At 45.6% G+C, this 27,066-nt stretch overlaps 1 long non-coding RNA gene across 2 annotated transcripts; it reads left to right on the top strand.

Moving 5' to 3' along the window:
* The first annotated feature begins 1,273 nt into the window (after positions 1-1,273).
* Positions 1,274-26,472, top strand: LOC136485607 (uncharacterized). Of its 2 annotated transcripts, none has more exons than XR_010766498.1 (3): positions 1,274-1,423; positions 25,124-25,264; positions 26,338-26,472. It is a non-coding gene; the product is annotated as an uncharacterized lncRNA (long non-coding RNA). The 2 variants fall into 2 exon arrangements; XR_010766497.1 differs by lacking the exon at positions 1,274-1,423 and adding an exon at positions 24,662-24,993.
* Positions 26,473-27,066: the final 594 nt, after the last annotated feature.

The raw sequence follows: 27,066 nt of genomic DNA, 5'->3' as shown, positions 1-27,066 counted from the left end.
TTTGTGGGCGTTGCAGTGAACTTTGACTGAAGCTGTGTATCCATCGTGTCAGCTTGCTATATGTTTTGTCTTCAGCTTGGCACTAATTTTGGAATATGCATGTTTTTGCCTGGCTAATTGGTTTTTCAAAGAGATTTCAGTTCTAAAATTCTATTGGTCATGGCATTGTGTTGCTCCTTCTCTGAGTAGCTCGTGTTGCTGGTTAGCTTTTATAAGTATTTTGTATATGTCTCAGAAGCTTCGACTTGTGCTTTCTCACATGCTTTTCTCTAAATTGGTTCCTTGCATTTTATCTTGATGGAGTGCTTTGTCAACAAGGGGGAGAGTGAGTCACAAATTCATTTTTGCAGGGGGAGTTTGATTTCGTTTTTGCTGAGACTTGGCATGCTTGTTTTGAGGGGTTGAGGGGGAGTGTTGCTGAAATTGTTGAGTTTTGCTGCTGAGATTGCTTTTAGGAAATTGATATGGCTTTTGATTCATTTTGGGGAGAGTGATTTTTTTTTGTCTTGATTGTGTCGAGCCTAGCTTTTTCGCTAGCCCATGTCTTTGGGGATCAAGATTGTTTCTTTTTCTTTCTTTTTATTTTTTTAGTTCTAATAAATTTGTGCGGTGTGGTGTTGTCAATGCACTCATCAAGGGGGAGATTGAGATGCCGGTGTGCTAGCACCTTGGTGATGAGCGATTGACAACACGGTGTGCGTGTGACGTATCTCTCGACAGGTTGTGGTTGTAGGTGACAGGTGGAGACAAGGTACATGCGGCGACGAGTGAAGAACGAGGATAGGATGCCGTGCCGAAGAACCGTGGGGGCGGAGAAGAGCGGATCGAGGCTTGCGTTCGAGGGATAGGCGATCGCGTGGTGTACGTCTACTGTACCTGGCTACACGGTGGGAGGACGTCGAGGGAGGTTTCCAGATTACGCCACAAAATCCGGGGTTCGCTGGTTGAGCCACAAAGCCATGCATCGTACCGGGACGCTCGTGCGGCGTGCGTTGGCCGAAGATGGAAATTCTAGCGATCGCGATACGATTTCGGATGGTCGTGCGGCGACATCGCGAGGATCACATCGCGGAGATGGAGGGATCGCGGACATCGCGGAATTTGCCATGCAGGACGTAATTGGAATTTACGCCCCTACGTTGGATTTATTTAGCATAGGGGGTTATGTGAAAATAGGTCGTGCCACCCTTTGGAGATATAAATATGTGGCACCTAGGGTTGAGAAGGAGGGACGTTTTGGGCTCCTGGCGAGTTACTATTCACGCGTGAACAGTACCCGTGAACAGTACTCGTGCCCCGGGGTTCCACGGTTCAGTTTTCCTCTCTCCGGTCTAGCCTAGGGTTTGAATTCTAGTGAGAGGTTTTTGTTGATCTCTCCGATTAAGAGAGGGAGGATGTTCGGGCGGAGGCTAGATGCACTTTTGTAAGTTCAATTAATCAATTTAATCTTTCATCTATAATGATTGATCTTGTGCATCTCGATTGGTTCTTTACAATTCTCGTCAGCATCTGACATAGTCTGCTTGTTTTATTTTTATCTCAAGATCCGTAAGTCCGATTGACGTGATTCCAGTTGGGTTAGTTTCGTAATTTCATCTAGTTTAATCTGACAAATTTTTAGGTCGATCGGAGTTACGGATTTTCGTCCACATCAGGTTTACTAGGTACATAGAGTTCTGTCCAGATTTGAAAAACGCGATTTATTCAGGTTTTGTGTTTAGGGGAAGGGTTAGAAATTTTTGGCTTCCGCGACCATTCACCCCCCTCTGGTCGCCCGTTACGATCCTTCAATTAGAGATATATATTGTCAGATAATGAGTTTGGCCGGGTTAATGAATAGCTGTACTTGCTTCAAGAGCACCCCACGAGGAACCAAAACTCGCCTCCCAAGGCTTTAGTATAACAGAGCTGATTATCGATGAGGCTTTGATTAAAGAGTCACCATGGTGGTGCCATGTGATTAAGCCAAAAAAAAAGGGTATTCTTGTATCAAACGTTTTTGCAGGCTTCTTGTAAGAATAAAACAAATGGGAGAAAGGGAAAGCAGGTCACGCGCCCTTTCCTGTGTCACAACTTTCAATATGATAAACAGGTAAAAGCAAAACAGGAGCCAAAATTTAAAGCTGCCAAATTTATAATTAAAGTAAACCAGCAGAGAACTCAGACCTAGAGGACCTTTTCTATTCTTAGACTGTGAAATAATATGTCACCTAATGTACCCATGCACATGGCCTTGAGCACCCTTTCAAGGACACAGGAGTGAGGACAGCTCCAATGCGCGTGCTATGGTGCCAGGATACAAGAATGAGGAAGAAGAGTAACAGGGACTAGGTTTGAATAAACTTGTACATGTTTATTTTTGCATCTGGTATCAAGAACAAATAAATAATATTCAGCACTACTTATTCCCTCTCCATCTACCATCCATGTTAGGAAAAGTTTTAAGATAGTCTATATTTTATTACATAGGAGTATATTTTATTACATACCAAGCCCACTTTAATGTGAAGTAACAACTTTATATGTTGAAATTTATTTAACTAGTAGAACACCCTCTGCCGTGACCAGCCTTGCACATTGCCAAGAAATTATACACTGTAGCTAACCTAACTCACTAACCTACGCGAGCTAGTACCCTGGACAAGCAGCAGCACAATTTATTAGAGCAGGGGGGACAATACCGAAAAACTGTAGTACTATTGAGTTAAATCTTGAAAAAAAGAATGATTTTATAAAAAGAATGCACCATGTTAACAGATAAATATTGATGCTTATAGACATGATAAGATGCATAATTTCTTTAATAATGTCGTAGTCTAGAAACAAAATTAGAAAGGGAGTTGGTTGCATCATAACAATGGCATTAGGCACAAGTAATTAAGTCCATAGCTCCAAGTAAAATATAAAAATGTGGTACAACTTTCAGATTTGTTTCCAAACATTTGCATGGCAAACCAAGGTCTTGTCCCATTTTTTCCCCCACAGAACTACACATAATAGTCAAAATGTTGGGGCTTGATTGAACATTTCACTAAATTGCTCAAATGCATTCAAGCGCTATGTGTACTTACAGAGTGGCTTCAATGGAGCAAGAGCCCCTACATTAACACTGACATCATATTAATATTGCAATTATATAGGCTGAGGGCCATGATGCAGCTTTTTATTGATCATGAATTCATGAATCATGACAGCTGACTAAAATTAGTTTGAAATTTCTTTCTACTGGTAACTTCAGAAAGGTTATATTGTAGCGGACCAAAACTTTACTAATAACGACTAAAGAAAAATGAAGAAGGAGAATTACATATGACCGCACGATATTGATTATTGGAAATACTGAGCAAAGATTTTCCTGCCTTAGCTGAAGGACAAATTTTATAGAAACTCTTATCAGACATACAGATCAAGACTAAGGATCTCTTAGAACCGAAGCAAAATCTGAAGCTGAACTATGTGCAGCTGAGGTCTGAGGCATAAGGGTGAGCACTGAAGGTGATAGATACCGTAATGCAGGATACAAGCAACATGTGAGAAAACATAAACAAACTGAAGGCATGTGCTTATCTCATCTCATCTCTGGGTTAATTAGTACTACAAGAGGGGGGGAAAAGGAGATACATGATGTCATCATGGATTCAGCATTGGTCCATTCCCTGTGTTATGATCCTGCAAGCAATAACTACAGGCTAAGCCGAACATCTCAGCTAAAAAAATCAAAGCAGAACATAATGACGTTCAGTACGGCACCAGGAATCTGAACTCTGCGAGAAAATCTAGAATGAAATGCTTACAACGAACTGCATTTGCTAGGACAAGATTCAGATGGGGAACGTACGGACGACAGGGCAAGTCCTGCTGCGTGTCCCAATCAACCTCTGATAAATTACTAGTATAATCAAGGGTTGCATACACTGAAGCACGCACCAAAAGGAAATGAGAAAAAAGAAAGCACTGTATTAAAATCAAACATGACATGGTGCCTCGAGATATAGAGGCATAAGTGCAGGGAGAGTAGTAGGCGGGCAGGCAAAACAGGCCTGCCAATTTGATCTGTTTTTTTTTCTCAATTGGAACCTCCCCTCTTCATAAACCTCTTGTGTTCTTGCTTAAATCACAAGGCAGAGAACCTACCATTTTGCCCTAGAAAAATGAGAACATGGGTAGAGGGAAGTGTTACCTGAGGGGCTGAGCCACATGAGAATGGGTAGGGTGTTACTGACCGACGAAGCGAGGCGTGCCTAAGGAGATCGGCCAACGTCACTGCCAGTGCCGGGGTCGTCGTCAGTCGACTCCACATCTCCATGCGAATGCGATGTCGCTAGCTATCCGCAATTGCGGTTGCGGTCTTGCTAGTGGCCCAGTGGGCCTCAGGACTAAGCCTTATTGAGATGGGCCATGGCAGTGGTAGTGGGCCTCAACTCCATCGGCCTAATTGATTGATGTTTGGTACCCAACTCTTTCTTTCCTCCTTCCTCCCATCCGATTTTTTTTAATTTAGACCTTTTTAATCAAAAATTCATGTTTACACCCCAGAGCAACCGACGTAAACTCATTTTTAGACTCAGAGGTCGGTGCACGAGCCACGACGCCAAGCTAACATGCCTCGGCGCCATAGCCCATGGCGCCGAGGTAGTACGCCAATGTTGGCATGGATGCCACAGTGGCGTTAACATGGCAGAGGCTCGGCGCCATGGGCCACAACGCCGAGCTCGACGCCACAAATCTTCACACTGAGCTCGGAGCCATAGCCCACTGTGCCGAGATTCAAACCATAAGCCCGCGACCAGTTTTCTGGCATAGGCACAATTCATTGTTGCCTCCCTTCTCTCTCTCCAATCCTTTCTACCTTCTCCAATTTCTTGATTCGGCCTTTAAAACTTGGATTTGATCCGTAGGTCTTCTAGAGCAACTCTCGTCGGTTCATCACCTTCTTTCTTGGCGACGGTGACAACTACGGCGACCGTTGGGCGAGCGGCCAGGTCGTCGTGGGTTCCTTGGCCGGCCATGACCAGGTACGCCCCTTCATTTCTCGCTGTGTGAAACCGATGGGTACCGCAAGCAAAGCAGAGCACAATAATGTCTAGTACGGCGCAAGGAATCTAAACTCTACCAGAAAATATTAGAATGAAATGCTTAGAGCAAACTGCATTGCTACGACAAAGTTCAGATGAGAACGTACGGACAAGGGGCAACTCCTACCAGATGTCCTAATCAAACCCTGATAAATTACTAATCAAGGGTTGCATACATTGAATTGAAGCACCCCACGAAAAGGAAATGCAAGAAAACAATGCCCTGTATTAAAATCAACATGACATGGTGCCTAGAGATAGAGGCAGAAGTCAACGCCATTGTCGTGTTTGGCCTGAGGTGTCTTCGTCACCTTCACCGTCATCAAAAATAGCCTCACCAGTCCATCATCAAACCATCGCCTCACCAACACATTTGGCTCGAGGGGCTTGCAATCAACAACGAAATTGACTTCAGCCTAACCTCGCTACCTTCAGCTTAGGGACTCGCCATCAGTATTGGCATCAACTTTACCTTCGACTAGGGGACTTGACGACAACATTGACATCGACTTTACCTTCGCCACTATTTCAGCAAGGGGCCTTGACACCGACTTCTGCGATAACACCAACTTCACCATCACCAACATTTCAGTGAGGGGCATCACCATTGACTTCGGTGACACCAATTTCACCTTTTCCAGCACCATCGACTTCGGTGACACCGACTTCACCTTTGCCAATATTGGTATTTATTAACGCAAATAGAATATTAAGGATTACGCAAGCGCACAGAATACCATTGTAGCATTTTACCGGGAGTATTCTAGGTGTCGTTATTTATATTTTATCATAGGGAAACAATAGAGTAAAGATTTATTGGATAACAAAGGAATGTATACTAATCAACATACCAGCATAGCTAAAGCAAGAGGTAAAGGTAATGATAATAATTAATTATAATAACACTCAGGGGATAGGTCACTAAGATAATGTAAACTAGTCAACTTGGGAGAATAACGGGTGAGGTAGATTCCTATGATATTCTTATTATAGGATCAAAGTATATATATACCCAACTATAGCTAAAACTAACTCTACTCTTGTGCACTTCAGGACGCTGCTTAGACGGTAGAGCACCTACAATAGATAACTCTACTGACGTGACTACGGTCCTATAATTTAAAAACTTGCTCAATTCGGAGTGGACTACAAAGGATAGACGGGGCTATCACCTCCCGCTGCTACCACCCAACTAGAGAATAGGGTGTACTCACAGGCAGAGCATCATATAAGCAACATGCTTACACGAGACTCGGCTACTTAGCCCAATCGATAAACTATAGTAAGCTAAGCGCTCTATGAACCCGCACACAAAAGCAATGATAATCTTAACTAAGCAAGATATATATTCAAAGTAAGTATAGCCATGTAGATAAGAATATGATGAATTAATAATAAGTCTTACAAGATGTAGAAGTGAAGATACAAGGCTTCGCCAAGCCTCCAAGACTAGATCCAGAACTTGAGCATGAGCCCAACTCGACCCTCACTCCTGAGCTACTAATCTACTACATTGGAGAGCTCTAGACCTAATCCCTCTGGTGTATGCTGATCTAAAGGAGAGATATGAATTAGGGTTTTAGGATCTGCTGAGGGAGGGGGGCAAGGGCTGGTATATATAGCCCTGAGGGTCCAACATGAACCCTTGGATTAAACCGACTTAAGCAATGACTTAGATGCAATCCTTAAGGCGGTGGGAAACCGGCATTCGAAGGAGGCTAACAGGTGGGGCCCCACTTCGGTGATTCGCCTTCTGGACCCTTCTAGAGTCTTCCCACGTTGATACCACGGTAGAATTTCATGATTTCCTTTGACGATTAGGTCCTCCTTTGCGATTTTTTGATTAAACCCTGCTGAAAATACAGATTCACCAAAACTCATGGAATTTATTAGTTTAAACCCATATACCTATGTTTGGTGATGGAATTAAGTATAAATGTAGGTTATGTTGATGGTTTATAATTGATGTTAGTGACCGTCAACAGCCAACATCACCGACTTTGGTGACACCGACTTCACCTTCACCAACGTTTCAGAGAGGGGCTTCGCCACCGACTTCAGCGACATCGACTCCACCTTCGCCAACATTTCGACGAGGGGCTTTGCTAAACTTCGCCTTCACCAATATTTTAGCTTCTTATCACCGTCCTTGTCATGAAAAATAATAGTAGAGCTAAGCATGCGTATGCTTTGATAAGGGCTTTGCCACTGACTTTGGCACCATCGACTTGCCTACACCAATGTTTTGGTGAGGGTCTTTGCCATTAGCATCAGCGTCAGCCCCAACTTCACCCACTACCTTTGATCTAAGTGACTCGCCCTCAACTTCAACAACCTCTACAAGATGAAAGAATCTTCTAAGCCCCATCACTGACATGTTTGTCGACTAGGCACCAGACCTGTGCCTACTCATAAGCACCAACCAAGAGGGCCTAAGGAGGGTGTAATTGAACAACCACTGCAACCTGGAGGCATGTCTTGCTCATTGCTCATGAGCGAGAGGAGGTAAGCCCCCATCGACTATGACAACTACTCCATCTATGTCCACCTCGACAAAAAACGTCATCGTCAACCTTCGACAACATTGACTTCACTATGGCAGAACCGCCTAATCTAATGCCTCACAGGAGTGCTTGTCTTCCATTAGACACTAAGCACTCGAGGGAGAACGCTAAATTACTCGATTCCGTCGGGCACACCCCAGGGGAGAACCCGAAAATCCACATTTTTGCCATCAGGATCACAAATGAGAGAATAAAGCTTACATCATTCATAACCATTTCTTATATCACTTTTAATACAACATCAGAGTATAATATTTATTAATATAACAGCGGAATGAAATCATATTATCAGAGTTATAAACAATTTAGTTGAACAGCGGAATATAAACATGTGATCAGAGTTATAGCGGAAATAAACATCTATTAATGATATGGTGAAGTTTTGATATATAAACTACGACAACAGATTATTAAACTTTCCTTTATAAAAACATTTGATAAGGGTTATAAATAACAACTACGATCGCAGCGTAAAGGAAATCCTCGCTGAGCCCACTAGGAGGAATCCACACACAAAGGTCGGCTCTAGCATCCACCTGTCACCTGCAACAGGGGAAATAAAACCCTGAGTACTCAATTGTACTCAGCAAGACTTACCCGACAGGAGGAAAGAAAAGACTCCAAGGATATGCAAGGCTATCTGGTTTGTGGGTTGCATTTGCAGAAAGCATTACTAAGCGTGCGTCCTTATGTTTGATTTTTATTAATAGCCGCATTGGTTCATTAACTAACCATTCTATGTGAGCACCTGTGCTACTTTCAAGCAAGTGGTAAGCAATCAGATTTCCTTTGTCCATCTTCCATCTTTCATCTTTTAGTTCTTACTACGATGCTAAACCGTAGACAAGCCGTACCGGATAGCCCGGCGATTCGCGAATCAATGCCCCCAGCTGGGTACCCCGAAAACACACGCCCCGCTTGTACCCCAGGCACAAGCGGGACCAACCCATCACTCTCCTATCCCGGGTGTCCAGGTCCCCATCCAAACTGGGACTCCAAGCCCCCGCCCCTGAGTCCCAGACTCAGTGCGGTGCAAGGACCTCCTCCACCAAAACAAACCCTAACAGTCGGTCCGGAAAGAGCCGGATCCGCGACAAGAGAGCAACAAGTCTTCCAAGCGCCCATACACAAGTATGTGCTCGAGATAATAAGTCTGTGACCTGCCTAGAGTCATATGCAACGATCGGTCCTTAACCGACCAGACAGGGAAAAACGGTGTAACCAAGCTATGACCCGCCTCCGCGGCGACACAACTTCTTACACCCACCAATACCCAAACCATATCCCTGCCCGGTCACCATTTTCCTTTCCACCATTTTCATATTTTCCAAGTGATAGTAATCCAATAATATATTTCCTATCTCTCGCGAGTGACAGGCAATCACTCGACTTTTACCGGAGTCCTGTAGCATAGCAATCTACACGATCCTGTCATACTAGTAAGACTCATAGGAATAAAGATGTGTATGCAAGTGGGTTCCATTCAACTCCTTAAAACTTAATGCACAAATATAATTTAAACTGCAGAAAGTAGGGGTTATGCACCGGGGCTTGCCTGGGTAAGATATATATTAAAAAGTTAGTATCTGCATCTTCAGATCATCCACAATCATCTAGATAGAAAGCCCATTGCATCATCTTCTGGAGAGAATACCATTACATCATCTTTGGATTTCCAATCATCCTTTGATCGACCCATTGATCCATCATCGTACCTATATGATATGCATACGATGCAATGCAAAGATGTAATTAATCAGCTGCAATTGTGACTCGTAAAATACGACGTATGCCTCTCGAGTTAACGGCTAGTTCTGACGACGACCGTACTTATGCTACATACATACGTTGTCGGATAAGATGCTATTTCCCAACAATTATTTTCGTTACATAAACCCAAGTCGTTTCTTTATCCCATTCTATCGATTTAATCCTTATTCGAAATAGAGCATCATTAGCTACCTAGTAACTGATTATTCTGGAGCTACAAAAATTACCACGAGTATCTAATATTGCTAAGAGCCTACTGTATAAATTTTAGATTCCACAGCATTATCAATTTACCATGGAAACTCGTACAAGTTTATATTTTCATAATATTAAGTATCTTAGATTAATTATATAGCTTCCACGAATATTATCCAACTATATGAACAAATTATACTAGCAGGTAGATCATGATTTTAGAAGCCTAACAAAACTAGTTTAACATTTTTACGATTTTTTTCTAGGATTCACTACGGATTTTACAAGTTTATCTCCAACTAAATTAACAAAGGCTTTTAGAAACGAACAGAGCTAGCGGCCAGGCAGCCTGGGCGAGTGAGCAGCCAGCCCACGCGGGCGCGAACGGCCCAGGCGGCAAGCAGTTGCACGTGGCCCAACGTGGCGCGCAGGCGGCCCAGGCGCGGAGTGCAGCCAGCGGCCCAAGTGGCACGCGGCCAGAGGCCCAGCGACCGGGAGCGGGGCAGCGGCCCAATCAGCCGGCCGTGGCCCAGTCACGCGGCACGGTGAGCAGGCCGGCCCACAAGGCCAGGGCCAGACAGCGACGGCGCCAATTTGCAACGACGCCCTCGTATTGTCCTCAATTTAACCCGCGGTACGAAAGTACTATTCACTTGAGTCTTGTAGTTAGCAAATAAGACCCTGTATAAAACGGCGTCTTGGATTTATACCCCTTTCCTCACCTCATCATCTCCTTCGGTACAGAGTAGAGGCGGAGAAGCTCTGGCCGGCGACCAAAACCGGCCGGGGAGGCACGGCAGCGACGGGGGTTGCACGGGAACCCACCGGCGACCTCGGGCTGAGGAGGCCAGGAGCCGACGATGGCCACAGCAGCCAGTTGCGTGCGCCAGCGGCGATGCGGGACGTGGCGCTACGGCACGGCGTGGACCAAGGGCGTGCGCGCGTGGAGAAACCGAGCGACGGGGCAGCTGCGGTGAGACGCGCGGCTGCAACCGGCCAAGCCACGGCAGCCACGGACACGGAAAGAGCCGCGGCGGCTCAGGCGCGCCGCGAGCGCCGAGGCAGCGAGGGCGCGACTCGCGGGAGGGCAGCGCCGGTGCGAGGCGCAACGAGTTGTGGCGGCATGGCACGTGGTAGCCGAGCCAGGCGCGCTCGAGGGGAGACAGGGCGACGATGGCGCGGCCGCCGGCGAGACTGCGGCTGCGAGGAGGCAGGGGCGTGGGCGGCTGTGCCTCGGCGGCACCCGGTGGGCGCGGGGGCGCGGGGGCGCGGCACGTCGGCCCGGCGCGCAGCCGCGGGCAGGCGCGGGACCGAGGGGCGTGGGCAACGTGGCCAGGCATGCGCTCGCGCAAGAGAGAGGGGAGGAGCCGGTGCCGAGCAAGCAGAGGGAGGCGAGGGAAATGGAGAAGCGCGGTCCTCTGCTTAAGACGCCCGAGGCAGCGCACAAGGCAAGGCGTGGGCTGCCCAGCTTCCCTGTGCGGTGCAGCGAAATGAGAGAGAAGAAAATGCACAGACCGACGCAGCATGCAGTGGCAGACAGACAAGACATGGTAGACAGAGGTAAAACAGGGAGTAGACTTGTGTGAGAGAGAGAGATCGGACAAACAGCAACAGCTCAGCATTCACGCCATCCATTACTCCTCTGTACTAGTTCCTGTGTACGTACATGATTGGTTGGCCATGAGACAACGGACAAGCAGAGCCCAGGATACGACTGAGGCCGCAGAGACAAGACTGAACGGGCAGAGGAGTAGGTCAACTGGCACAGTTACACGTTGTTGATTTAAGTTACTGCCGTAACGTGTATATATATATATATATATATATATATATATATATATATATATATATATATATATATATAACGGTTTACTACTTTAGTCAATTTGCAACGTCTAGGCATATGAAAATCTCAGTAAACCTCAAATTTAAATTTGATTCAAAAGCTATATATGTGTATATCGTTCTATTTATTAACGGATTTATTTTATTTATAAAAGTTGTTTTTCATACTTAATCTAATAGAACAAACTGTTCGCTAGAATCGTCGTCAGACATTCACAAATATTCCTACGCACGGTGTAGTTTAACTTTGAGTGTTTAATTTGAGCCCGCGAAACTAAGACACACGAGATTCGCTTATCACTTCACGTATGTTTTTTTTTAATCAAAAATTCGAGAAACTTGTTTCGAAAGTTTTACTTAGGCCTAAATCGCGGCGATAAAAAGAATCGTAACACCAGGATGTTACAACCAACCCCCCTTAAAAAGAATCTCGTCCCGAGATTCAAAGCTAGAACCAGAAAAGGGGAAACGCGATTACATTCGTAGATCAGGGATTACACGAAAGGTTACCCGACTTCGAATACTAAACCACACGGGGATCTAGGGATACATGGTTAAGAGCAACTTGATACAACCAAGACCTACTCCCAAAGTCGGGATAGACGAGGGCAATGGAGAAACAACAGTAAGATGATTATCCAAAACATGGCGTAGCACCAACAGATCCAGAAACAGTCGACTGAGAAGTAAAACATCGTGAATCCTAAGGCATACTAACCAAGGAAACTTGAACTTCTTCGACGAACTGGATCCCTTCTTCTTCTCAGATCACACCATCACCTCAGACAGACGAACTTAGCTTCAAAGTGACGGCCAGATCTCGTAGCTATGCGTCGGAACGCGAGGGGAATGAGGATGAAGAAGAAGAGCAAGGACCAAGGGTATTTATAGAGGCGAACGAAGAGGGGAAAAGCAACACATCGACGGCGGATGCGGCGGGGCTGGAATACACAGACGGTGTATGCTGCGGAGATAAGATCGAAAAAAAAATGATGCGCTTCCTGTGCGAGCGGCGGAGAGGAAAATAAAGGAGAGTAGAGGGGGTCCGCTCGACGAGGCAGGCGTGTGGGCGGTCGTGTCACCAAAAGAAGAAGAAAAGAAAGGGAAATGGGGGGGGGGGTCCGGTACGGGGACGAGGCGCGAGAGTCGGGAGCCGACCGGATGCTGGAAAAGGAGCAACGCACAGTGCACAAGGACGGCGAGCACGGCACGATGTCGCGGTCACGTGAAAACGGGACGATAATGGACCCGACATCGACGGCATTCACAGGGCACGCAGCAAAATAACCCGGCATGCGTAGCACGGTCAACTAAGCACAGGGCTTGGGACAAAACGTCCACTCTGACTTTTGCATCTACTCCCGACTATCCACTGCTGACCTTCCTCGACCACATCCATCTTTTCTGTAAACCCAGATCATGTCATACTTCCTTTCTCCAAACCATCTCCTTTTTTACCTTGAAAGACACTTTTGCATCACCCTGTTGTGGACTTCCCATTTGAACACTTAAACATTTCCAAGGAATTTTTTTTTAAAAAACAAAACGGTTCGGCGGTGTAACTTGGTAAAGGTACTTGGTTAACAACCTCGATACCAGCGCGTGCCGAGCAGCATCACATGTGGCAGCTGTTCCACACGGAGCCCTCGGTTTCGTCGCGGCACCATAAGCTTTTAACCAGGAAACTATTACCAACTTACACGCCCAGAAGGCAGTGGGGTCATAGACCATAGAGTAAGGGGTATCGCAAGGGAAAAATTCAACAACAAAGGTTTCCCTCCACAACAAGGGACAAGGAATTTAAATCCAACGACGGATTTGGTTTAAAAAGATTCAAGTGTTCTATTGGGACATCCATAATTAGTCGCTACAGTGTCCAATAACATCCAATCACGGCTGATCTGCTTGGCATCTGAATGTCAACTTCTCTTGTAACTCACTTATCATCGCCCTTGAAAACTTAGAGCAAGCCTAACAAGACTTTAAAGTAAATGAACGCAATAAACACAGCGAAATAATTAAAATGCATGTTCCAACGATCTTACACGGGTACAACGTACAGGCATTCAGGCTCCTGTTCCCGACACAGCATTCACCTACGATCGAACGATCTCAACAACTCCGAAGGACGAACAGCAGACAAAAGTACAATACTGGGGGATAGTGATGAAAAACACTACTACTGCGGGTACAACATCCAAAGGCACTAATCTACATCTTCACGGGGCAACGGCTGAGTGAGAGGAACCAAGGACTCTTCTTCTGACACTTCCGAGGGTGGAGGTGCTGGCGGTGCTGCAACACCTGTTCTTCTTTCTGGCGGGTGGAGAGGGATCCCTTCCAAGATCGGGGCATCCTGCCTTCCATCAACCAGCGACCTCCGCCTGGCCCTAGTGAACAAATAGGCCTCACCCAGCTGATGGACATGCCGATCTTCAGCCTCCTTCAGAGATTCCTCCATGGTAGCCTCTCGGCTCTCAGCAGCTGCAGCGCTGGCATGCGCTTCGGCGAGCTGCACCTGGAGCATCCGGTTGAAGACCTCGGCTTCCTCGGCGCGCCGAAGGCACGCCCTCAGCTCCAAGGCTTGACGGTCATACTGCTCATCCAGAGCGAGCAGGTACGTGGTCAAGTGCACCATAGTGGGACTGTCCTCTTGCACATCCCGCCCTTGCAAAACCTCCATGCGAGCCCTCCATGCCCGCCGGTTCCTATCCAAAGGTGGAAAGAACCGCATGGGGGTACGGGCAATGGGCTCCTCATAGATCTGGCAGAGGTACCGTAAGGCTTTGCGGGCCACAACCTGGTAGGTGTCGATGAAGCTAAACCCGGTTGCGGTCACACTCCAGGCTTCGGTGAGGTTAGGGAACTCTTCACTCTTCCCGATGTAGACTGTAACCTCACACCGCTCGGTGCCATGCTCCTCATACTCACGGCCCTCATACTCGGGGCGATCATTGACTCCGAGCTTTTGCAGGGTGGCATGCAGGATTTTGGGAAACCCCTCAACATTCAGGCAGTAGGTGCTAACCCAGGCTCCTGCCATCTCTGGCGGTGGTTGCAAGGAAGGCTGAGTGAAAAGCTGGCTCAAAGGAGAAGCTAAGCGAGCTAAAGTGCGCTGAGTGGTGGTACCAATGGCTAAGCCAGGCTCTACTTATAAAGGCGGAGCGTTCAGTGGTCCTGGTGCGGTTCACCAGGGTTCCCGCGCGATATCACTACGGCGGATCGACCAAATTCCACGAGTTCGAGGCGAGCGACGTGCGATGTCATTACTGACTAGTACGGCTGCAGGGTAAGGGTCCGACAAGAGCGCGGAAAGGGGTATGGGGAGACGTGGGTCACGACCGGCGTGAACCACGGGCGAACGCGAAACACGAAGCCACAGTTCAGACCTAACTCTAGAACAGGACGAGTCAGTCGTGCACAATACGACACGCGGGACACCTAAGGTGGCGTATCTGCAAGTAATACGAGTACTACAATGCATAGGCAGGATATGCATGAATGCACGTCCTATACGTCCTTTCACTGTTGCCACATATAGGGCAACCGTTCTCAGAGTTTTGGCACATCGTTCTCTCCCTGTAACTAGCCGATACTATCGGACTATGCTCGAGTCAGTGTACCTGCAGAAACTTGATTAAGTCTACCTAAGTCAGCAAAGTGCCATCTATCCTGGATACATAACCATAGTAATAGGGCTACTTATATAACTTCGCATATAAACGTCCTAACTTTTTGCAACAATGGGTTGTCAATTTTTAGTTTAGAAAAGATTTTCGAAGCTTTATTTCCTCATTTATTCTCTGATACCACCTGTGGCAGAACCGCCTAATCTAATGCCTCACAGGAGTGCTTGTCTTCCATTAGACACTAAGCACTCGAGGGAGAACGCTAAATTACTCGATTCCATCGGGCACACCCCAGGGGAGAACCCGAAAATCCACATTTTTGCCATCAGGATCACAAATGAGAGAATAAAGCTTACATCATTCGTAACCATTTCTTATATCACTTTTAATACAACATCAGAGTATAATATTTATTAATATAACAGCGGAATGAAATCATATTATCAGAGTTATAAACAATTTAGTTGAACAGCGGAATATAAACATGTGATCAGAGTTATAGCGGAAATAAACATCTATTAATGATATGGTGAAGTTTTGATATATAAACTACGACAACAGATTATTAAACTTTCCTTTATAAAAACATTTGATAAGGGTTATAAATAACAACTACGATCGCAGCGTAAAGGAAATCCTCGCTGAGCCCACTAGGAGGAATCCACACACAAAGGTCGGCTCTAGCATCCACCTGTCACCTGCAACAGGGGAAATAAAACCCTGAGTACTCAATTGTACTCAGCAAGACTTACCCGATAGGAGGAAAGAAAAGACTCCAAGGATATGCAAGGCTATCTGGTTTGTGGGTTGCATTTGCAGAAAGCATTACTAAGCGAGCGTCCTTATGTTTGATTTTTATTAATAGCCGCATTGGTTCATTAACTAACCATTCTATGTGAGCACCTGTGCTACTTTCAAGCAAGTGGTAAGCAATCAGATTTCCTTTGTCCATCTTCCATCTTTCATCTTTTAGTTCTTACTACGATGCTAAACCGTAGACAAGCCGTACCGGATAGCCCGGCGATTCGCGAATCAATGCCCCCAGCTGGGTACCCCGAAAACACACGCCCCGCTTGTACCCCAGGCACAAGCGGGACCAACCCATCACTCTCCTATCCCGGGTGTCCAGGTCCCCGTCCAAACTGGGACTCCAAGCCCCCGCCCCTGAGTCCCAGACTCAGTGCGGTGCAAGGACCTCCTCCACCAAAACAAACCCTAACAGTTGGTCCGGAAAGAGCCGGATCCGCGACAAGAGAGCAACAAGTCTTCCAAGCGCCCATACACAAGTATGTGCTCGAGATAATAAGTCTGTGACCTGCCTAGAGTCATATGCAACGATCGGTCCTTAACCGACCAGACAGGGAAAAACGGTGTAACCAAGCTATGACCCGCCTCTGCGGCGACACAACTTCTTACACCCACCAATACCCAAACCATATCCCTGCCCGGTCACCATTTTCCTTTCCACCATTTTCATATTTTCCAAGTGATAGTAATCCAATAATATATTTCCTATCTCTCGCGAGTGACAGGCAATCACTCGACTTTTACCGGAGTCCTGTAGCATAGCAATCTACACGATCCTGTCATACTAGTAAGACTCATAGGAATAAAGATGTGTATGCAAGTGGGTTCCATTCAACTCCTTAAAACTTAATGCACAAATATAATTTAAACTGCAGAAAGTAGGGGTTATGCACCGGGGCTTGCCTGGGTAAGATATATATTAAAAAGTTAGTATCTGCATCTTCAGATCATCCACAATCATCTAGATAGAAAGCCCATTGCATCATCTTCTGGAGAGAATACCATTACATCATCTTTGGATTTCCAATCATCCTTTGATCGACCCATTGATCCATCATCGTACCTATATGATATGCATACGATGCAATGCAAAGATGTAATTAATCAGCTGCAATTGTGACTCATAAAATACGACGTATGCCTCTCGAGTTAACGGCTAGTTCTGACGACGACCGTACTTATGCTACATACATACGTTGTCGGATAAGATGCTATTTCCCAACAATTATTTTCGTTACATAAACCCAAGTCGTTTCTTTATCCCATTCTATCGATTTAATCCTTATTCGAAATAGAGCATCATTAGCTACCTAGTAACTGATTATTCTGGAGCTACAAAAATTACCACGAGTATCTAATATTGCTAAGAGCCTACTGTATAAATTTTAGATTCCACAGCATTATCAATTTACCATGGAAACTCGTACAAGTTTATATTTTCATAATATTAAGTATCTTAGATTAATTATATAGCTTCCACGAATATTATCCAACTATATGAACAAATTATACTAGCAGGTAGATCATGATTTTAGAAGCCTAACAAAACTAGTTTAACATTTTTACGATTTTTTTCTAGGATTCACTACGGATTTTACAAGTTTATCTCCAACTAAATTAACAAAGGCTTTTAGAAACGAACAGAGCTAGCGGCCAGGCAGCCTGGGCGAGTGAGCAGCCAGCCCACGCGGGCGCGAACGGCCCAGGCGGCAAGCAGTTGCACGTGGCCCAACGTGGCGCGCAGGCGGCCCAGGCGCGGAGTGCAGCCAGCGGCCCAAGTGGCACGCGGCCAGAGGCCCAGCGACCGGGAGCGGGGCAGCGGCCCAATCAGCCGGCCGTGGCCCAGTCACGCGGCACGGTGAGCAGGCCGGCCCACAAGGCCAGGGCCAGACAGCGACGGCGCCAATTTGCAACGACGCCCTCGTATTGTCCTCAATTTAACCCGCGGTACGAAAGTACTATTCACTTGAGTCTTGTAGTTAGCAAATAAGACCCTGTATAAAACGGCGTCTTGGATTTATACCCCTTTCCTCACCTCATCATCTCCTTCGGTACAGAGTAGAGGCGGAGAAGCTCCGGCCGGCGACCAAAACCGGCCGGGGAGGCACGGCAGCGACGGGGGTTGCACGGGAACCCACCGGCGACCTCGGGCTGAGGAGGCCAGGAGCCGACGATGGCCACAGCAGCCAGTTGCGTGCGCCAGCGGCGATGCGGGACGTGGCGCTACGGCACGGCGTGGACCGAGGGCGTGCGCGCGTGGAGAAACCGAGCGACGGGGCAGCTGCGGTGAGACGCGCGGCTGCAACCGGCCAAGCCACGGCAGCCACGGACACGGAAAGAGCCGCGGCGGCTCAGGCGCGCCGCGAGCGCCGAGGCAGCGAGGGCGCGACTCGCGGGAGGGCAGCGCCGGTGCGAGGCGCAACGAGTTGTGGCGGCATGGCACGTGGTAGCCGAGCCAGGCGCGCTCGAGGGGAGACAGGGCGACGATGGCGCGGCCGCCGGCGAGACTGCGGCTGCGAGGAGGCAGGGGCGTGGGCGGCTGTGCCTCGGCGGCACCCGGTGGGCGCGGGGGCGCGGGGGCGCGGCACGTCGGCCCGGCGCGCAGCCGCGGGCAGGCGCGGGACCGAGGGGCGCGGGCAACGTGGCCAGGCATGCGCTCGCGCAAGAGAGAGGGGAGGAGCCGGTGCCGAGCAAGCAGAGGGAGGCGAGGGAAATGGAGAAGCGCGGTCCTCTGCTTAAGACGCCCGAGGCAGCGCACAAGGCAAGGCGTGGGCTGCCCAGCTTCCCTGTGCGGTGCAGCGAAATGAGAGAGAAGAAAATGCACAGACCGACGCAGCATGCAGTGGCAGACAGACAAGACATGGTAGACAGAGGTAAAACAGGGAGTAGACTTGTGTGAGAGAGAGAGATCGGACAAACAGCAACAGCTCAGCATTCACGCCATCCATTACTCCTCTGTACTAGTTCCTGTGTACGTACATGATTGGTTGGCCATGAGACAACGGACAAGCAGAGCCCAGGATACGACTGAGGCCGCAGAGACAAGACTGAACGGGCAGAGGAGTAGGTCAACTGGCACAGTTACACGTTGTTGATTTAAGTTACTGCCGTAACGTGTATATATATATATATATATATATATATATATATATATATATATATATATATATATATATATATATATATATATATATATATATATATATATATAACGGTTTACTACTTTAGTCAATTTGCAACGTCTAGGCATATGAAAATCTCAGTAAACCTCAAATTTAAATTTGATTCAAAAGCTATATATGTGTATATCGTTCTATTTATTAACGGATTTATTTTATTTATAAAAGTTGTTTTTCATACTTAATCTAATAGAACAAACTGTTCGCTAGAATCGTCGTCAGACATTCACAAATATTCCTACGCACGGTGTAGTTTAACTTTGAGTGTTTAATTTGAGCCCGCGAAACTAAGACACACGAGATTCGCTTATCACTTCACATATGTTTTTTTTAATCAAAAATTCGAGAAACTTGTTTCGAAAGTTTTACTTAGGCCTAAATCGCGGCGATAAAAAGAATCGTAACACCAGGATGTTACATTCACCTTCGCCAATCTACCTTCGATGACTATGACAACCTATATGACTACTTTGGCTACAGAGAGCTACACCTGGAGAGGTAAAGACCCACCCAGTGGATAGAAATAAGAGGGGAGTGAGATCATCGACATATGCAAACAAAATGTCATCATCATTAGATCATGGCCTACTAGCCTCTGAGCTTCGCCACTGAAGCATTTCCCTCTTCGAGTATGCATAGCGAAGCCCAAGAGAGACAAAGAATCTAAGTTTAGGTTTTGTGTGGTTATCTTTGTGTCGTGCATGTGCTCTTTTCGCGATGCCCTTTTTGTCCCACTGAGTTTTTAGGACGGAGTCTTCAATGAGGCGCACATGGAGCACACGATCGCAAGGGGGTCCACCATGGCTAGAGAATTGTATTCTTGGGCCATTTTCTTATGTTGTAGCCACCAGGTCTTATTATACCTGCCGAGACCTAGTGGCTAAGGGGCTACTATTGGGGGTGTGGGTGGCTGTGCCTACCCTTCCTTTGTAATAAAAAATCCCAAGTGGGTTATGGACCTCCATGTAATTTGTAACCTAAAGGGGTTAAGGAGAAAGTTTGCCTTCTCTCCCACCTCTCCCATAAACATAGCCCAAGGGGCAAGAGCGGGTGGTTTCCCCACTCACAACAAAATTATTTCTCTTTCCCCACACTCTCTCTTGTTCGGGTATGTCCCAACAGGTACATACCTACCTGCTCTCTCAAAGGTTCTTCCATACCTCATCATGAATTGGTACTTCAACACCATTTGCACACTACAATAGTCATTTACATATTCAAATGCTAAAGACATAATTCTATAGGTTATAATATCAGAGTTGATAGTTAATTAGCATACCTTAATGATTCACAACTTGCTTAGTAAAAAATTGTACTTGTGCACAATTTATAGGTTAGTGTCAAAATTTCGGCCTATGCCTTGAGCAACTGCAATGAAGTCCACCATGATGGGATAACCCTTCTCTTGTCATTATCAGTGTTCCTAAGTGTTCTCGAGCATTCCTCATTATGTGCCAAAAAGGGGTTCCTATGCATAGTCCCTAAAATAAATTCTTGAATGGTTTTCCTCATCGCAGTGTCTTGGTCTATCATTATCACATCTGGCTCTTTCCCTACCATAAATTCAAAGAAAGTGCTCAGCAACCATTTGAATGTTTCTGTCTTTTGATCTTCAAGCAACACCTAGCCGAAGACTATAGTGTGCCATGTCTGTTTACTCCCACTATAGGTGCAAACAACATATTGTAATTGTTGGTGTTATATGTTGTATCAAATGACACATATTCACCATATAGTTAATAGTTCAATCGTGCCTTGCATCTGTCCACAGTAGACTTTTCACTATATTATCCTCATCTGCCCTCATTGTGTAAAAGAATCTAGGCTATTCCATTTGTATACTCTTCACATATTCAAATTGTTCATATCCTTCTTTGAGAAATGCATAGAACGGAAGTTGCCACTCATCTTTCAGAATATTGCCATAATTTTCCTTGCCATGATTCTACTCTCTTATAAAATTCTAGAGAACTCTTTTTCTATTTCACTCATATAATTATGTTTCAAAAAGAACTTTGTCAACGAAGGGGAACTAACCATCTCATGATTATGGGTAAAGTCAACATTAGTGATTATCCATCTATCTTTCTCCAGTTTAATTGAAACTCTCATTGGGCATTCAGTTCGATCTATGACCAGACGCTTCCTCTTCTTCTGAACATCGTCATCCTTCTATACATTTTGGCTTTCTAGCTGCAATAGTATTTTCTTGTTCATGTAATTCTTCCCGTTGAATAACTAAAAACCAACTAGCAGACCATATATATTAACGAACTTCTGATCTTCTTTTGTTGTTCCAAAAGACATTCCAACAACCGATGCTTTTGATTGCTTTACATCTTCAGGGGTTGGAAATAAACATTATTCATCTTCTGGAATAGTCACTTCATCATCATTTGATTGTTCCCCTTCTTCTATTTCATTATCTAGAAGTGCTTCTTTAAGCCTTTCAATAATTGTCTATAACAAAAACAATATAACAGTCAAATATTTTATAATTACGTTATTTTAGGTTATAATGTTGTACATGTGTTATGTTTCACATGAATGTTTGATGTTCACAGTGAATCATTTTATGTTCTCAGTCAAACTTTTGATGTTCCCATTGAATGTTTCTGTTGGTATTTGTAACACCCCTGGTGTTTAGCTTCCACATTTGCACTGCATTTCATAAACATGAGCATCATGCATCCATTCGTGAACTTATAGCACATGAAACATAATTTCGAAACACTGCAACGTTTTGTATATTTCATGTGTGTTGTTCTTTTATGAAATGTAAAGTGTGCAACACTTAAGTGCAACATGTGCCACTCACTTAGTGAAACAAGGTTAGTTAGTGCTATGCAACCCAATCATGAAACAAGTGAAACATGACTATGAAACAGTTGTAACATTTCATGTGTTTTTCATTGTTTCAGTACACACCTTGCTTGATTCTTGTGTGACCAATGTGTGGTGTGGCTAATAATCATCCTAAGTAACTTAGTTACACATAGAATGTCATTAGGAACAATGCTTATGTTGATCATTTTGACTAATTAGGTTTCCAAGTCATGGTTGACCAATTTGGACCCCTAGAGCTCCTGTGTTTGACTGTTTTAAAAGTGTAGCTTAGGATGTTTGCATGTCTGAGCAACCTAAAGCAAAGTTGTAGAGAATTATATAAGGAACAAAAGTTATTTTATGGCCACCTCATGAAAATGTGCACAACATGTTCAAAAATGGTCCACAAGTCAGTTTTGAGATCTAAATTGAAACTCTGAAAATTTTCTAAGTGTTGTAACTGAGTTTCAGTTTCATGACCTCAACTTTGGCTTGATTTAACTCGTGATCTGTCGAGAGTTAGCTGTTGATTTCTAAATAAGATTTGTAGCCCTACTATAGATCTACAACTTTTATCTTTACGAATTTCACTTTTGAGCAACGAGTTAGCCGTGCCAACACGACGAAGTTTCGCTGTCAGTCGGTTCAATGGAAACTGAAACGAAAAGTTCAGACCGGCACAGTGCCGACCGGCAACAGATGATGGCCACCGCGTGTCCGCCACGTGCTCAGCTCACCCTGACCGCGCCGCGCGCTGGCCGTCTTGAAGTGGCGAACGCCCTGCTACCCTCCGCACGCGTTCTGCCATTCCACTTCTCCTCCGCTCGCCTGCTCTCGCGAAGCCGCTGTTCTCCATTGCCGAGCACACCACCGCTAGCGCCACCGCGAGCTCTGCCTCCGTCCAGCTCCCTAGCCTCACCGCCTTTGTCCGATTGATCACGGCCATAGCTCCACCACCATCGCCGCTACGATCTCCACTTCTTCACGCTCGTGTTGCCCCGTTAGGTGAGCCACATTTTGCGATGCGCTCGAGCGGGAGGCCGGCTAGAGCGCCGCCGCTCGCACGGCCGTCGTGGCCCCTTCTCCCTGTTCCCTCTCTCGCCAAGCTCTCTACCATCCTAGTACCCTCCTAGCTTGCTGGTGCTCGGGTAGGAGTAACGTTAGACGTTACCGCGTGGGCATGCCGGAACGGCCGGTCGCTCTCGCCATGGCTGCCATGGCCGCATACATGAGCTCACCGTCGCTGGCCATGCCTGGCTCGTCTCCGTTCTAGCTAGCGCAAGCATGAGCTTCCCTGTTAGCTGTAGTTTCTACCCTATAGATGTAGTTCGGTGGTTCGATGTATTCACGCCGGGCCGCTGACCTCATCGGCGTGCCCAGAGCGCCGCCGCTGGCCGGCGCACATGGCCAGGCACCTGCACTGCACCTCGGAACCGTAGTTCGCCTAGGAAGCTTCGCCATGGTTTTGCGAAGCTCGTACCGAGCTCGAGCGGGACAATGGTGGGTCGCCGTCGTCGGAGCGCCGCCGTACCTTGCGCACCGCCGCTGCTCTCGCCGCCGGCAAGGCTAGGGTGAGGAATAGGTCCTGTTCTTGGTACCAATCAGTGCGGGTTGCTTAGGGGAGCGCGTTGGTACACTTGATTTGGCCGGAGACCTCACCGCCGGTGAGCTCCGTCGTTCCCATGCCGGTCCGCGTCGGCTCCCCTGTTTTGTGTCACTGGCGCGCGGGCCCAGCTGACAAGTGGACCCCGCCTGTCAGTCACTTTGTTATAAGAAGCTAGTTCATTTATTCCAGTTTTGAGGCTATTTTGTAAAATCCATATCTGGAGTTTGGTAGATCCTAATGGGGTGGTTCGAATTTTGTTAGGACCATAGTGAAGTTTAGTATTTAGGAAAAATATAAAATGAACATTTGTAGTGGAAGTTTTGGGTGAATTAAATAGGAACTTGAAAAGTGTTTTTGAGTGCATGCAAACTTGTTGAAATCATATCTTGAGTTTCTGTGATCCAAAAATTATGAAATTTTGTGGGTAAGCTAGTCTTGTATAGTAGAAGCTCTAGTTAAAATTTGAGAGTCATTGCATGTGTAGTTTTTGAGTTATAGATTTTCCTTTTATCATTGGTAGATACTTGTGTGAATTTTAGTAAATTAATTATGAGTCCTATGGCCATGAAACTTGGTAGGTAGTATCTTGATACCTTATAGATGCTAGGAAAAATATGAAATCTGTTGCTTGACACTTTTCACTAGGGTTTCCTAATTATGCCATTTGAAGCCATTCTGCCTTACCATTTTTGTGTAGGTTGTAATACTTACTCAAATGGTGTGAAAATTTTATGGTAGTCTATTTAGAGCATGTAGTGTCTACTGTAATTTTTGTAGAATTAATGGGGCAGTTTTCATATATGTTTACTATTTCCCCTAATTAATTAAATAAATTAAGAAAGGTATTAAAAGAAATGTTTTGGTGATGGACACCCTACTTTCTGGTGTTCTTGTGATATGTGTGATATATCAGTAAAGTTAGTTTTGTCCAATTAAGTGTTTATATCATAAGTTAATAATTAATTGTTTGCATCATGTCCCTCTGGACAGATCTGGGGACTTTAGAAAGCTCCCCATGATAATTTGGTTTTCTGTGAATGAGTTGAATACAAGAGTTGTAGATAAATTAGGTAGCTAGCTCCTGTCAAAATTTGAGGGCATTTGGCCCAGTAGTTTAGAAACTACAGCTGTTTAAAGTTAGGTTGCAGTTTTTGCTGATTCTCTGCCTTGTGAGGATAGACTTCTGTTGATTGATGAATTCGACCTGGTAAAGGTTTGAATCATGCTTTGAGGTCTGAAAATGTTTTGTAGACAATTTTATAAGCTTTCCAGATTGTCTTGTTGCATATCAATTGGATTTATAAATCTCCAGTTATAGCTAGTTTACTGCACCGCTACATAGTATTCATTTTGCTGAAATACAATTGCTTGAGTGTATGTGGTTGCAATGTTCTCGTTGATTGTTTAGGGGTTAGCCTAACTTGAGAATATGCTTAGGTGCAGGTGCTAGGTCGTTAACTGAAGATGAGCAATTATACATTAGGTTGTATAAACTTGGTAAGTAAAGTGATTTGAATAGGGCTTAAGTTGGAATATGCAAACTACAGCGAACATGTGCATTCCCCGAGCATCCCCGACATTCGTACATGTGCATCCATGATATTTATCTTGCGCATTCATGCAATAGGTGTGCCGGAGGGAGTGACGTTGCTGGAGTTCGAGGGAGCCAACCAGGAGGAGGAACCCGAGGTGCAGGAAGCCGACGAAGCAGTCGCCGCGGAGGAATTGCCCGAGTGCCCTGACCACCAGCCTTCCTCATTCCTGAAAGGCAAGCCCCGGAGCATATTAAGCCTCCTATGTTTTCACAAATACATTGAGTATCTTTTATTGTTGATGATGCATTAAGTATAGGAATTGGTTGGAACCAATTGCTGCATTATATATCCTTCCTTGTCCAGATATCGCACTGGAATCCTATTTAAGTTCAGGAACGGGTTAAAATGCTTAGCCATGCTTAGTGCGGTAGAAGTCAGGTGATTTCCTGTCACCTGCGAGCTTTAGGATGAGGTGGATCACGGTTGGCTATATTTGCTATCGTGGAAAAGAACCATGTGAATAATGAATTAAGACCGGGCGGGGTCTTGTGTAGGTTTGAACATAGTGACTCCGTCTGAGTCGTTTAAGGACCGATACGCTGTACGTCCTCATGTCATGTTGAACGCAGCCTAACACTTAGCTGGCCGGATAAGTCGTTCCGACCGCGAAGCCTAGTAGCTCGACTCAGGCCGGGGACGCGAGCAGTGGCGACATTCTGGAGGTAGTAAGGATGTGCGGAGAGCCATTGGCATAAGTCCAAGGCAGGTTAGAGTCCCGAACAACCTTGGCAGAGTGGGTCTCTGAGAATGTCGATCTGTTCGGACTCGCGACTCCTGAATCGTACCAAAGGTGACTTGTTTGCGACCCTGATGGGGGAAGCAGGGTTTGTGTTTAGGAATACCCCTCCAGCTGGATAGGAATCGATTCGAATCGCCGTCTCTCCCGGATAGTGAGAACTTGACTGAGCAGCGGCAACGTAGATTCAATTAATTTAACGATATGGTTAAATGGATGATGATAAGGTTGCCACAATGAATACCTGATATGGTTATTAATGTTTGCACCCTAATAAAATGATTGCTTAGTACAGGTGCTAATATAGATGACAGGTTAATGGCTAAAAGTCACTGCTAGTTCAGGTTAAGAGTTGATCATTATTACGTATGCTTTTCTGCAAAAAGAATGGGTCAGCCAGCTCCACTACATTAAGCTATGCATAATCCTTGGTGTCATTTGTTTGGTTTTCGACGGGTAAGTCTAGCTGAGTACATTCCCGTACTCAGGGTTTATTCCCTCTTGTTGCAGATGACCTTCTATATCAGGGATTCTGCAAGTACTGTCTCCACCCGGCGGGTGATGAGGACTAGATCATGGGCATGATCTCCTCTCTCTTATCTAAATGCTTTTGCGGTCTGTGATCAACCAACCAGTATGTGTATTTGAACTCGGTGTGTGAGTTAAACTATTTACTTCCGCATGTTTTACAAGACTTGTTTTGTAATAACAATGACTCTGTGATGATGTAATCTATTTTCGAACATCTGCGAAATGTTGTAACGTACGATATGTTATGTTGGATTACTGTGATCTTGGTTGTATGCAAGTTGGTTTGAAATCCTTCGAGATTTCGGTTGACTACCGGGTTTATATGGGCTCAAGTTCGAGAATTTGATCGTTTCGGCGATTGTTTTTGTACTTGTGCTCTTATAAATTGGTCGGTTCCGTGACAGTATTTATTAACACACACAGATAAATCCGCAAGCACACAGATACCGCTATAGTTTTCACTCGGAAGTATTCTAAGTATCGTATCCACAGAGAAACGCGTGAGACTAACTATGGTCTAACTTCACTAAGGGTAGCAACAAGCACTACAAGAAAACCTTCTTTCTATGACAAAAATTCTCATGATGGGGCAAATTTTTGTCTTATAATATATCATAATATGACATAAAAGTTTGTAGCGTCATAAAATCAGAACCGTCAGAACTATATATGATGATTCTTTTTCTTTTGTCACATAAAGGTACCAAG

This window comes from Miscanthus floridulus, chromosome 10, assembly GCF_019320115.1.
Source record: "Miscanthus floridulus cultivar M001 chromosome 10, ASM1932011v1, whole genome shotgun sequence".
Classification (NCBI taxonomy): domain Eukaryota; kingdom Viridiplantae; phylum Streptophyta; class Magnoliopsida; order Poales; family Poaceae; genus Miscanthus; species Miscanthus floridulus.
This window is presented reverse-complemented; position numbering and strand designations above follow the sequence as displayed.